Here is a 15,040-nt window from a genome sequence, read left to right as displayed (position 1 = left end):
TGGGCACGTCACCCCACTTCTGTGATTCTGAGGGTGGCTGCCATGTGACTAATAATCTCATCCTGGGAGGCTTAGGCCCAAAGCTCAGGTTCAATCCTTCACCACTGGGGGGGCCTGCTATTGTTGGCACCCCAATTCTTGGAACTGATTACCTCAAATTCTAACCACCACCAATCCCTCCCCTTCCACTGAGGCATTCAAGTGCCCCCCCACCGTCTGTACCTGGAATTTGCTTCCGTCCGTAGCAAGCCACCACAGACAACCTCTATCTAGCAGGCTCTCTATTTTCCTTGGAGGGCCCATGGGTCACTTTGCACCCCTCACCCCACTGCCCTCTGGGCCCTGCTGTCTTGCCACCGGCCACAGCAGAGGAACCAGGTTTCTGTGCAGACCCACGTTCTAATAATTGTCCCCATATATACGGCGTGTACTCTGGATCTATTATCAGCTAATGAGTAAATAATATTCTGTTCTAAATCCAAAAGCGCTATTAGATACCAGAGGGGGACTAATGGGTGTTTTAAGACCCCTTTAATCACATATTAACGTGCCGCGAAGCAGGCTGTGGAGCCCATATGCCAACCGCCCTGCGAACGAGGAGGCTTCTTTCCTTTAAGCAAAGAACAAAGCAGAAAAAGATAGCAAGCCTTCGCCCCTGGGTCTGGTCAAGCAGCCAGGCCAGCCCTGGGGCTGGAGGAACCCCCCCAAAGCTGCTTTGCTGTCTCTGAATTAGAGGGATGTTGCCGAACCTGCCTCTCCTTTTTGAGGGTGTTATTGGGAAAGGGGTTGGGGCTAGTGTCCTCAGGCCACCATAACAAAGTACCATCAATGGGGGCCTTAAAACAACAGAAATTTATTCTCTCACAGTTCTAGAGGCCGGGAGTCTGAAAGTCAGCTGTTGGCAGGGCCGCGCTCCCTCTGAAGGCTCTTGGGGAGGAGGCTTCCTGGCTCCTTCCAGCCTCTGGTGGCAGTCAGCTGTCCTGGGCTTTGCTTGGCTTGGGGCTGCACCGCTCCCATCTCTACCTCCATAGTCACAGGGCCTACTCCCTATGTGTACTCCCCAGTCATTGGATTCAGGGCCCACTCTGATGCAGTATGACCTCATCTTATTATATCTGCAGAGACTCTTTTCAAATAAGGTCATATTCTCAGGTTCTGCATGGATGAGAACTTTTGGGGGACACTATTCAACACAGTACAGGGGTGAGGGTCTGGGTGTGGTGGGGGAGGAAGAGGCTCAGATATGGAGCCTTACTTCTGAGTGACTGTAACACGAAGTTCCTGCCATTTTGCCCTCCTCTGGCCCTGCCCATCACACATTCCAGAAAAGTTCAAGCACCCGACCCAAATTCCTCTCACCGATCCATCGTGTCATATTAGCAACTTAGTTTCTTATTAGCCACTTCCCATCGCATCACATTAATATTTGTTTTCCCTAATACAATGCAGGAGTCTTCTCAGATTAGCAACTTTCTCATCACATTAGTGGAAACAACTCCTAATACCATACAATCCGAATATGACACAGTCTGATGGAGAATTGCTAACGCAATCCGACTCCCCTCTGCCTTGGTACAGGAATGTCGTCCTGTTGTTGAGCAATGTGGGGGCGTGCTGAGACAATCAAGCCCCTGGTGAGCAGAGTCACACGGGCCACCCTTGACAGATGGAACGACATTTGGGTCTCCCCAAAGGAGGAGGTCTCCCTTAGAAGGAACCAATGCGGGGGTCTCTCCTGTTTCCACACCCACCCTACTCCCATAAGGAACATTCTGGCTCTTCTCCTAAACATCCAAGAAACCTTGGAATCTGCAGGAAAAAAAGAGACAGGTAGAGAGAGGGGTCCATTATACCTTCCACAACCTAGTTCTCTGAAGCACTAACTTTATTGGTGTGACAAGGCAAGGCTGGCATTGCCAAGGTTAATTCATCAAGGATGTGTAGACACAGCAGAGCTAGGGCGATGTGAGGAGCCAGCAAAGCGGGCTGTTGTGCTGACAAGGCCGCCGGGGATGGGGGTGATGACACTGAACCGGTGACAGGCTCTCACAAAGTGGTTTAAGGAAAATCCCACTGGAGCCTGCTTGAGCTCTGGACTGACTTGGATTCAAATCTATCACTGCTATGTCCTAGCTGGATGATCTTGGTCATGTAATTTAAATCTCTCAGTGCCACAGTTTCCTACTCTGTAAAATGGGGGAAAAAACAGGGCCTACCTGTGAGGTTGTTATGAGTCAATGAGATATGAACAGAAAATATTTAGAAGCTTGCATAGCACTTGGCATGTGAAAAATCAGCCTTAAGACACAGTCATGGCGAGGAATGCAAATCCCAAAGTAAGTCAAGTTCAACCACATGTTCTGAGTGAGCTCTGGGCTAGACACTGTGAAAAAACAAGAAGTTGAGTCTCTCCTGTGGAGGCATGATGAAGAACCGGGAGGCAGGGGTCATATCATGAGAAGTCTTCAAGCCAAACCAAGGAGTCTGAACTTCATCTTCAGGCAAACTGGGAGCCATGGAAGCAAAAGGCCTCGAGTTTTAGTAGAGCTGAGGGAATGCAGGCCTGTGGGGACAGGAGACGTCGTTTCCCTTGCTGCCAAACCACCTGTCGTACTACTGGCTCCTTAAGTCCTGGCAGAGGGAGAGGCTGGGGGATGGCAAGAGATGGAGACAGACAGGGGCAGAAGAACAGCGAAGAAGCTGAGTGTGGGCTTCTCTGTGGCAGCGCTCACTTTCTTGCTCTCTCTGCCAGCCTGTCTGAGAGACTGGCAGAGCCCCCGGCCCACTGTAAACTATCCCAGGCAAGGTTGCCGAATAATTCTCACTGCTTCAGCATGGCAGCCCACGTGGTAGCCAAGAGCCTGCTGCCAAGAGGCAAGTGGCCAAGATTCCCTTCCAACAGAGACATCCTCTTGCCAATCAGAACCCGGCCTGCACATATCTAGTAAAATCGGACTGTTTGCCATCAGCCAAGCAGACACAGTCAGGACTTCTCGACCCTGCCCACCCCCATCCCCAAAGCCTCCCAGCAAGAAGGAGGGTCCACACCCCAAGGACCCAAGCACCTGCCCCCTCCACATTTAACCTCTAGGATCTACCTGGTGAAATCACAGCCTCCGGAGTTAAATGCGTGGGTTCAAAGCCCAGCACCTTCAACTGAGCAGCTGTGCAACCTGGGGCAAGTCACCTAACTTCTATGAGCCCCATCTGTGCCTACACAGTGTGATTTATAACAGTTTCTGCCTCACAGAGTTGTTGGGGGATTAAATGAGATCATATATGAAAAGTGCTTTCCTAACACCTGGCATTTAGTCCATGCTCAATAAATGTTCATTTGGGGCAGTTGTAAGATACTTCATCTATCTGGAACTCAGCTAACTAATAATATCAGCTATCCAGGACAGGGCTAGGGACCAGAGGATTAGCAGAAAAGGCCTCCAAGCAGTTAAAATAAATGCAGAGTCAACACATGGAATGTCCAATCATGAAACCACCCTAATATTTATATAATATTAGGGTCCTATAATTAAATTTCTTAATGTTTATTTTTGACAGAGAGAGAGAGAGAGAGAGAGAGAGAGAGCGCAAGCAGGAGAGGAACAGAGACATACAGAGACAGAATCTGAAGCAGGTTCCAGGCTCTGAGCTGTCAGCACAGAGCCCCATGTGGGGCTCGAACTCATGAGCTGTGAGATCGTGACCTGAGCCAAAGGCAGATGCTTAACTGAGCCAAGGAGGCGCCCTATGGTTCTATAATGAATAATAGTAATAACCACTACTACCAAGCATTGCGCATAGCAATTTAAATACATCTTGTCATTTAACAAGTAGCGTGTTGGTAAATGCTTAACAACCAGTTCTCTGGGGAAAAAAAAGAGAAGTTTTGATGTGTACCATTTCCGTGTGTAAATTCTTCTACCATGGTCAACTTCTAGCTCCCAGTGTGACGTCACCCTACACCTAGAACTGGGAAGAACAGCTGGCTCTTATCAGCCAGCTCTGGTCACCACTGCATTCACTGACTCTACATCCTCTATGAGGTCAGCGATATTTTAGCTCCATTTTCTAGACAAGGATAGCAAGGCTCAGAGACACAAACTTCCTTGCCTGAGATGACACAGTCAGCAGGCTGCAGCAGCACTATGATTTGGACCCAGGTCATGTGGATTTCGAAGCTCGCTCTCTGCACAACCTTCGTTTAGCACAGTCCCCACCTTCGTTTAGCACAATACTCACTTTTTGGTAAAGATGGGTGATAGTGAGTGTGTGTCCTCCCCCTCAAACCTGTGCCCACCTCTGTTCAATCTGGAGGCCACTTTCCTGGTGAGGTGTCTCTGCTCTGGTTCTGCGGATCCTCCTGCAGTCACACCCACCGTGCCCACCCTGACCTGGCCCCCGCCATGACCTCCCCACCACAGACAGCCAGACACCTTTAGAAGATTTTTAAGAAGTCATCCACATTTCGTCAGGATTAAGTTGATAAAAGAGGATCAGGAAAAAGAAATCACAACATGTATGATATCACATTATACATATCGCTGATTGCTGTTACTGTTTGCACAAAGTTAGCAAGCCTACAAAGCAGGGACTGTTTGAGTGAAGGACAAGGAAACTTTCATTTTACTTTTAAGAAGTGAAGCTGGGTGGTAGTTTTCTCAAACCACTGTGCGGCAACGTCAGAGTCCACTTACCGGGCCAGCAGTGTGTCTGGGCAGGTGTGACCCACTGTGCCAAAGGGCAGAGGCCAGCACGCATTCCTAACAAAACAGCTGACAGGCCCACATGCCCCACATCCTCACCTCCATAAGCAGCCCCTCAAGACACAGGGACCACGTCCGCAGCATCTGCCTGTCCTCTCCACTTCTCAAACTTTAATGCACACGAGAATCACCCAGGATCTTGTCGAAGCGCAGATTCTGATTCCAGAGGTCCGGTGTGGGGCCGAGTCCCTGCCTTTCTCAACAGGCATTCAAGTGATGCTGATACTGGTCCGTGGTGGACCACACTTTAAGTAGCTAAGGCCTAAATCCCAAACACTCAAATCCCTAAATTGCTTGTGCGTCCCCTAACATTCCTCCGTGTCTCAAGGTTTTATAAATCCCCGAAGCAATTATAGCTTGACTCCTAATCACAAACACCTCAGAGTTTGCCGCAATCTATGCGGGTCTCTCACTTCCACTCTCCATGACTGCCTTGTCTTGTTCTAACTCTTATTCAACAAATACCAAGTGCCCACTCAATACCAGGCCTGCACCGGTGCTGGGGATATGGAAAGACCAATCCCTGCCTGATAGTCTCCTTCATCTGTCAGGAAAATGCCTAGAATCTGTGAGCTCCGTTTCCAGGTAGTAGCAACAGCAGATACTTAGGTAGTACTTAGTAGGTACAAGGGACTGTTCCAAGCATTTATAAATATTAACCCTTTTAACACACCCTAATCACTGGTCCAGTGATTAACTTCATTTTACAGGAGAGGACTAAAGTTTATGAAATGAAGTCACCTACTTGCTAAGGATTTTGTAACCTTGAAAATGAAACTATTTAAGCCCCCACAGGAAAAGAAAGTTATATATTTGTGACTAAAGGATGCTCTTGGGTAGTGTCATGAACTTGATCCTGGCAGGGAAGAATGGGAGTGAGTCAGTAGATACCAGCAGGTAAGTAGTTATACCCGACTGCGGCAGAGGCTTAGATAATTTAGGACTCTTGGTTGTAAGCAGCAGAATCCCAACTCAAAGTAGCTTAAGCATAAAAGGGAAACTGTTGCTCACCTATCTGAACAATGCAGGAGTAGCTTCAGGCATGGCTAGATCCAGCAGCTCAAACAATATTGACAAGGTTTGATTTCTCTCTCTTAGCCCTGCTTCCCTCTGAGGTGTTCTTCTTTCTCACCAGGTCTGGCTTTCCCAGGGTCGCATTCTCCCAGAAGAAAAATGACTTTTCTCCCCACCATGTTCATACATAAGTCACAGGGAAGTTTTATTGGGATGAAACCACATCTACACATGTACATATTATATTGTCCATGATTGCTTTCCTGTTACAGTGGCAGAGATTAGTAGTTAAAAACCACATGGCCTGTAAAGCATAAATGTTTACTATCTGCCCCTTTCCAGAAAAACTTATTTTAGACTGCAATAGCAACAATTGTAGCACTTAGCTAACATAAACTGAGTGCACAGCTTATACCAGATTCAGTTCTAGGCACTCGTTTGTTTCTTCAAATATGCATTGAGGTGGGAAAACTAAAACTGAAGAGGTTAAGAGCAGTCAAGCTCAAGGCCAGGCAGCCAGCAAGCAACAGAGCTGGGTTGTGAATTCAGTAGCATGACCCCAAATCCCATACTCTTAACAGCTCTGCTAATCAAACAAGGGTCTTCTGGAAGCTTCAGTAGGTAGATTTTCTAAATCAGGGTGTGATTTTCCAACTACTGGTTGGAAACACACCCACACATGCATGCACACGTTATTTTCTGAAGTATAAATGCTAAAGTGAATGGTGAATCCCACACAGGGTACCCACTGCTCATGAGCTGTTTAGCGTTGTCCCATCAATGCTCTGATGGAAAGAACTGTCCTAATGAATCACTGGGGTCTCCCAGTGGACAGAGTGGCCCAAACCCCCATGAGCTGGCTTAGACTTCATGTCCCAGAAGTAGCGGCTTTAACGCTACTTAAGTCCAACATGAGTGCCAGCCCCTGCCCACCAAGGGCTCCAGGCAGGAACTCCAGTGATAAACCCACCTCTCTTGAGATGGGGTCTTACCAGGTCCCATCATAATCTAAGGAGCCCACGAACCTCTGATGTTTCTCATTAATTTGTAAAGCCCTGCCTAGGAAGTTGCTGAGGCAGCCCCAAGGATGGAGTCTTGTCTCCTGCCCTCAGTGGGTCATTGGGACACTTTGGGCTGGGGGGATAAGAGACCTTTACTGCCAGTAGAGACAGGGAGGCAGGGGTTGGTAGTCAGAGGCATGTCCCATATTCAAAAGAAAGTTCAGGGTTTCTTATATTCTTGCATTCAAATTCTGGTGCTGCCACTTAAAAGCTGTGTGATCCTGACCCAGGTGTTTCCTCTCTCTGAGCCTCAGTTTCCCCCTCTGCAAAATGGGTACAATGGTAACCCCATTGAAGAGTACCTGTGACTTTAAGAGATAACTTAGAGCAAGCGTTTGGCACAGCATGTGAAAACTAAGAAAACGGGCTTTGCGGTTAGACTGGCTTAGTTTCAAATCCTGTCTACGCACTGCTGTGCAACCACGACTTTGCTGAGCCTCAGTTTCCTGACCTGTATAATGGGAATCATTGCAGAACTTGCCTTAGGGGTTGTTGTGAGGATCAACTCAGCTTATGGGTCGTTAGGACTGACGCAGTAAAATGCTCAGCAGCTTTAGCTTTTTTCTTTTTCTTATGTCAGATGGGTAATGGGACAAGGTCTTAACAAGATTTGAGGGAGGCACGTGTCACATAACAGTGTGAACACCCAATCATCATGCTTAAGAACTACGAAAGGATCAGCTCTAGCTTTTAAAGATTATGTTCAACCAAGGCACACAAGAGATGATCATCTTAGCAATGCAATGTACCTTTACTTTCTGAGCTAAGGGTAACAGAAACTGGCCTCTGGGAAGCCTGTCCCAGCCTCTGGGGAGGTGATCTACTGTTCCATAGCTCTGATGCTGGGAGACCCAGGCCCACAAATACCCCAGCTCCAAACAGCTCCCTGCTGCTAAGGTTTGGGGCCAGGTCCCCAGAGCAGACATCCCTCTAATGGTTTCTTGCATCAGTGCCCCCCAGGGCTGTGCTAACATAACTGATGGGGGCCTTCGATGCTCTGCTCAGGGCCTCAGAGCCAGGGAAAGGTGGTCTAGCTGGTCCTTGGACATGGCCAGGTCCTCTAAGGACCCAGCCCAGGACTCACTTCCAGGCCACAGGACTCTGAGCTCCAATGGCCCACCCCCCTGAAGAACTGACATCCCTCTGGGAGGCCATTTCAGATCTGCCATGGCCAAGAAGGAACCCTGGGCTCCTGTCTGCTCCTCACTCTTTCTCCCAGCATCTTCCCCATCTCAGGAAAAGGTGGTACATCCATCCAGATGCTCAGGCCAGGAGCCCGGGAGGCATTTCCATTCATTCCATTCTGCCACATTAAATCACCTACCAGTAAGCCCCATCACCTCCACTTTTAGTGAAGCCCAAACCATTCTCCACCCCCACCCAGCCTCCTCCAGGCCATGTGCTTGCCCCCATAATACTGTTTCAGAGAGATCCCTAATAATGCTTTTGGATGGCCTTCTGTCAGTTCTGTGGGTACTGAGTCAAAAACCCAGACCCCCCCCCCCCCCCCCCCCCATGTAGCTAAGGAGCCTGCACAGCTAAGTGTAGCTCTGCTCTCCCCCTGCACTTCCAACCTCCACTGGCTCTGGTCACAAGAGCTCTCAGTCCCAGAACAACCCTCTCTGATAAGATTCACACACATGTGCACATGCAGACACACACACAAACCCAGACACTCAGATATTCACAGGGGTAAAGAAGCACACACCCAGACACAGAGATAAAAACACACGTACCCAGATACATCCTACACTACCCAGACACCGAAACACACCTCACATCCAGACACACACCTCTTTCCATGGCAGACTCCTTATATTTCATAATCCATTAAATACCCCCTTCCCCTGCTGCTCTACCATGGCACGTTGTTGATTTGCTTTGTAGGACCACAATTTGTGATTCTTTTATTCTATTTGTTTATATGCTTCTCATCAGTTCCCCCCAGCCCTCTCCTAGACTGTTCATATCCTGAAAGACCATTTTTCTTTTGTTCATTGCTATATTCTCAGCACCCAGCATACAGTAGGTACTTTATAAGTATTGAAGGAAGGAAGGAATAATCCCCTAATCTCTTTTCTATTTTAATAAGGGGCTATACTTGTATGCTTGTCTATGGTTAAAGTGTCCTGGAAAAACAAATAAATGCGGAGCAGACAAAAAGGGGCTACAAGTTGAGGAGATTTACCATTCACTCTATGCTCATCTTTAATGTCTCAGTTTAAAAGATGATGTGTATATTGCTTATAGAGTAATGTATCCTTGAAAATTAGTATTTTAAAATAGGATACTCCAGGGGTTCTCCAAGCTGGCCCAGCATCCTGGCTCGAGAGGCCAGGCTGAGTTCCCAGGTGGGTGCTGTCAGCACCTTTCTGGGTAGGAGCAAGGGGTCCAAACATCAGTTGGGTTTGAGAGCCAGGGGTCTGCATGACTCGCTCCAGGCTTGAGGGGAAGGGGCTGGGGTAGAGGCCTCATGTGGGTCCTATTTCCTGCACCCTCTATCTTCATGGACAGCCTGTGTCAAAGAAGGAAATTAAGTTTGTCTAGGGCTGGATGCTCCTGAAGCCACACAGCCAACTGTGAGAATCAAGGGCACAAGGACAGAGACTATAGTTTAACAGTTTTTCTAGACTCTTCCTAGGAATGGATGTTGAAGAGACTGGACTATAATCACAAAGCCTGTCCTCATACCTTTTTTAAAAATAGAAAGTTATACATTACACATAGAGCCCTGTTCAATATCATAATCTCACCAAATTTCCCTTATTCTGAATGGTTTAAAAATATTTTGTAACAGGATTCACGGGGCTCCCCATACTGCAGTCTTGCAGCATCATGTAGGTGCTCCAGGCTTTTCAAGTGGCTCTTCCCTCTCCAAATCCAGTTCCTTGCCCAATGCCAAGCTGACTTTTCACCCTGCTAAATCACATGATGACTGACTTTCGCCAAGTGTCTGATCTTAAGAGAAGACAGAGCTTTAGAGGAGGAGTGGGGAGGAGGTGGGAGAAGGGGAAGAGGAGAAGGAGAAAACAACCCAAAGGGGCCTCCAGTTGGTTATTTGCTATTTATCTTCTTGCCCCCCACCAACACTGCTGAGTCCTTCCTATTTGTAGGGTGGAGAGAAGAGGGGATTGTCTCTGATCCTCTGTTTTCACCTGAGATAATTAAAACCTGTTTTCCTATTAACTGGTTCCACTGATGGCTTTCTGCCTAGCTTCTTCTCTTTGAACCTCCTTGAGTATGTCTCTATGGAATCATGTTGGTCCTCTGCACATCTCTACAGGGATTTGGTCTAATATCGGTCTTTTGAAGGTCCCATTTGCTTTACTGATCCCTGGACAATCTCTAGTTAAGACAATATGGCATCTTATGCCTAAGTTCCCCATAATGTCTGCAAGGACAGTCAGTGAATATTCTCCTTCAAATTTCCCTGGAATATCTGTAGCTGTTACTAAAGCCATGGATTACTATCTCTGAGTGACCCTTTCATCCTCTCTAGCTCCCTTCACCAGCCTAAAAAGGACTTATAGAGATGGCAAATATAGCATTCAAGTGCTCACTGTCACCTCTCACATCTGTGGCAGACATTACTAATGGATTGCCCATTTGGTCAGCTGGATCTCTACAATAGAGTTCAAATCAAATCAATTGTTACTCATCCCCCACCATTCCTTGTTCAGACACCTGCAAAAACCTTGAACCTGACCTTCTAACTTCTCCCCCCTGTCTCCTTTCCCAGAGTGATTGTTTTTAAAAAAGCTTTTATCTTTTAAACATAAACCAGATACTGGCACTTCCCTATTAAAAATCCTCCAATGGCTTTCCATTGCAATTAGAATAGGATGTGTCAACTCTCTCCTGTGCTCAAGCCCTGCATAACCTGGCTTTATTGGTATCTATTGTCAGCTTCTCCCAACTGGAATGTGAATCTTTTAGGGGAGGGATTTTGGCTACCCAGTTGGAGGCAGTGGCACTGGTGCCTACAGCAGTGCCTGGCACATCAGATGTTTATAGACTGAATGAGACTCTCTTTTGCTGATCCGGCATGTGGTCTAAGAATCTTTCTCAATGTGACATTCCAGGAAGCTACTACAGCTGAATTCTCAGAGTTCGCATGCAAGATGCAACCTACGTTCAAAGCCTATCCGGGTGAGTCTACCCAGCCTTCAATTATTTGGGAACGAGGCAATGTATAAATAAATCATTTTAGCTCTCCTGACCAGTTTACTTGCTTTCATTATACATAGAAAAAAAATTTCATCCTTTATTCTTTGTAGCGAAAAATGGTTTGATGGGGTCCCTCTGAAGGCAGGCACCCTGGGGAGTCTGTAAGCAACATCATCTATGTTTGAACCAATGCATCAATGAGGTTACAGTCCAGAGAAAAATGCTCAGGAAAGTCAGGCCATGTGCTGCTGCCTCCTTAGGACATCACCCTTTACAACTGGCTGAGTCACCATGACGGCTGGAAACAGGTCCTAAAAAATCTAAACTTCTGGAAGGCCCAGGAGTCCCAGAACTAGAGGAACCATTGGGAGGCAGAAGGAAAATCTTTCAAAACAGAGAGCCATGATTGGGGTGAGCCCTGGTTTCTCTGTCCAGGGACATTTTGGAGCAAAAGGTGAATATTTCTGGTGTTCCTGCCAGGTTTCTTGGGGAACGGGGATGCTGGCAGGAGGAAAAGTGGATGGAGGGAGAGAAGAGTAATTAGTGCTATTAATTACATCTCAACCACAGCCTGCGTTTCTGCCCCGGGATTAAAGAAACATTCATTTGGAACGACTATTAAGGTCTTAAATTCAATGCTTCACAAATCATGGCGGTGGAATGAAAATTCTTTCTCTGTAGGGACCAGGAGGCAGAGAGCAGAGAATTTTCTATCCAGGTTGCTGCAGCCCAGCTGGAAAAGCCCGGGCTTGCGAGCCAGGGTGGAAGATGGTTTGCTTGTTATTGTTGTTGGCGGGACTTTTTTTTTTTTTTTTTTGCCTAAAGCTGCTTCAGGCGGGGACGTGTTCCAAATGTATAATCTAATATGCTATAAAAGTCACTAATGTGATTATACTTTTATATCATATTAGAGAAAATGAATACTAATTCAATACCAAACGCTAATTTGGTAGAACCCCAAATTGCTGAGAGACTGCAAAACATTTACTGGGCTGAACTTCCTACGGCTGATGCCTAAGAGTCGTGGTGCTTAGTTGCCACAACCGGTCTGTGAGTTGGGCAGTCAGAGATGTTGGGGTCTGCTGGGGTCTGCCATCTCCTCTGTGGTGGACAGATGCTGCAGTGGTTCCCCCGGGGAACATATATTCTGCCCCCTTATGGGGCACTTCTCAGTGCTCAGAGCACTTTTTCAAATCATAAGGAATGCAAATCCATTTGGATTTTTAAATTAAGCATGTTGTTCGACAGGACAGCATTGGCAGATGGGAGACAGGCTGCCTCTAAATCCGAGTCAAGGTTGGGAACGGCTTCTCAGAAGAAAGACTGCCAAGAACTATGTCCTAGGAACTTATATTAATGGCCAACATTTACTGAGCATTTACTATGAAACAAGCACTGTTAAATGCTCTCCTTCCATTCAGTCATTCAACCCTTAAGAGGACCCTAGGAAATTGTAACCTTTTTTGTGCCCATTTGATAGATGAGGAAAATGCAAGTTCAGAGAGATGAAGTGACTAGTCTAAGGTCTAAGAGCTATCTGGCTCCAGAGCTGCATCCTTAGACACTCAACTTAATTGCTGCTAGGTAAGGAGTCAGGCCCACTGAAAAGACAGTTACATTTTACCTGCATTATCTCATGTTACTCTCGAGGCAACACTTGGGTTGATTTGTTATTAATCCTATTGTACAGATGAAGAAACAGGTTCAGAAAAGTGACCTAACTTGCTCAATGTCACAAAACTACAAAGAAAGCTATAGACAACCGGGACTCAAACTCAAGGCTGGCTAGCTCCAAAACCAGGGCTCATAACCACTGTACTGCAAACCTCCCAAGTTCCCCAAACCAAGGCCACAATCCTCAAAAGAAGATCCCCGTGACTTTCCCTGCCCACAGTGCTGTTCAGTATCCCCTCTCATAGCAGCCTCTATATCCTGGAGACTTTTCTCCTTCCACTTCTGACCTGAGAGTCCATGGAAAGGCAGTTTGGGTCAGCTTCTAGAGTAATTCTCATTCCCTGAAATCTCTCTTGTGGGATGCCTGACTCCCTGCTCCTCCCACACCTGTATCTCATGGGTACACTGTCCCATTTTATTATCAAACATCACCCACATTTCCCCCATCTTGGCCAGCCACATCCAGAAATGCAGGGCCAGAATTACGACGTGTCGGCTCACCTTCATAAATAATATTTTGCAATTTCCTTGTCCGGGGGCATGGATAAATTATTCTTCTGCATCAAGGTTACGATGATCAAAAAGGTGGCCTGGCTGGCCTTCCTCGAGAGTGGGGATAAAAAGGAGGCTCTGATTACATCGAGGCGCCAGGCTGAGGGGGGAGCCCCGGGTCCTAGGCGTTTGCTTTGTGGCTGCACAATAATCAGATATCTGAAAATGCATGAACTCTGATTTTAAGGTCCTGCTGGAGAAGGGATTGACGTGACAAGCAAGTCTGACTTTCACATCATTCACAGGGGTTGACAGAAAGAGCCTTCTGATTAGAGTGCAGTTAGCACTGTTCCCTTGTTCCCTTCACTGAGAGCCCTCATCCACCCTGCCACAGTCTCTCTCTCTCTCTCACACACACACACACACACACACACACACACACACGCCTTCTTTCTATACAGGGTGTTATGGGGCTGAACTGTGTCCTCCAAAATTCCTATGTTGGAGTACTAACCCTCATTGCCTCAGAATGTGATCTTATTTGGACATAGGGTCTTTACAGAGGCGATCAAGTTAAAATGAGGTCCCTAGTCCAATACGACTGATGTCCTTAGAGAAAGGGGAAATCTGGACACAGACAGGCATAGAAGGAGAACTGCCTGGTGAACACAAAGATGGCCACCTGCAAGCCAAGGAGAGAGCCCTCAAAAGCAATCAACGCTGTTGACACCTTGATCTCAAACTCCAGAACTGTGAGAAAATAAATTTCTGTTGTTGAAGCCACCTGGTCTGTGGTACTTTGTTATGGCAGCCTGAGCAAATGAATGCACTGAAACATACTTAAAAAAAAATTCAGAACCAAGATATCAAGTGGTTCCCAGTTGAAGGCAGCCATCAATAGTATCTGAGGCTAATTTGTGTTAATTACTTTTTAATGTTTATTTATTTATTTTGAGAGGGAAGAGAGAAGGCTGGCGAACATGAGCAAGTATGCACATGCATGTGTGGGAGGGGCAGAGAGCGAGGGAGAGGGGGAATCTCAAGCAGGCACCACACTGTCAGCACAGAGCCTGATGTGGGGCTTGAACTCATGAACCATGAGATCACGACCTGAGCCGAAATCAAGAGTCAGAGCCTTAACCAACTGGGCCACCCAGGTGCCCCAGAAAACCCAATTTTTGATAACCACTTAGAAACGGCCAGTGAGATGGCCAGGCGAAATCCATGAGCATTTGATGGCGGGAGTGGGCTTGGCCAGCCTTATGTGACTAGTAAGCCCACTAGGAGATCTCCCTGCCCTCCTAGGGAAGGCCTACAGCACCAGACGCCTCTCTGGCTGGCCGTCAGCATTGAGGGATGGTGACAACACAGCCTCCCCCTCCCCACACAAGCTCATGACACCCCCTCCCACCCAGTCTTAGCAAGATGGCACCAGGCTGTAGCCTCCCCCTCTGCCGCCTGCTCTCCATGCATCCAGTAGGCGCCCAATTCTCACTGCCCTCCCAAATCCGGACGAAACTGCGAATTCTCCCTGTCAGTGCTGTATATCACTTTGAGATATATACCATATTAGCAGAAAGAACTGAATTATATTGCATTCATGATGCAATTAAACACTTCACTAGGAATCAATGTAAAACTGATGAGGCCTGAAAGTAGTGCATATGGCTTAGAACATTATAAAACATTACCTTCACTCAAATCCTTTTCAGTAGCAATTTAAATCTTCTTACAGTTACTGCTGCCAATGGTAAACCATCTACTGATTCATAACAGTGCATGGTAACGAATGAATTTTTTTAAAAATTTATTCAACTACTAAATTACCCATGAAACCGGAATAGCTGACAGGAGTAATCTGAATTATTATTA

At 46.9% G+C, this 15,040-nt stretch overlaps 1 protein-coding gene and 1 non-coding gene across 6 annotated transcripts in view; both read right to left on the bottom strand.

The window, feature by feature from the left end:
* The window catches only part of CUX2 (cut like homeobox 2), a 320,122-nt gene that overhangs the window by 144,411 nt on the left and 160,671 nt on the right, over positions 1-15,040 (bottom strand). The window lies entirely within an intron of this gene.
* Positions 7,410-7,513, bottom strand: LOC125149751 (small nucleolar RNA U13). Its single transcript, XR_007146047.1, has one exon. It is a non-coding gene; the product is annotated as a small nucleolar RNA U13 (small nucleolar RNA).

The sequence above is a fragment of the Prionailurus viverrinus genome, chromosome D3 (assembly GCF_022837055.1).
Source record: "Prionailurus viverrinus isolate Anna chromosome D3, UM_Priviv_1.0, whole genome shotgun sequence".
In the NCBI taxonomy this organism is placed as follows: Eukaryota; Metazoa; Chordata; class Mammalia; order Carnivora; family Felidae; genus Prionailurus; species Prionailurus viverrinus.
Note: the sequence above shows the minus strand (reverse complement) of the source record. Positions and strands in the feature narration are given on the sequence as shown.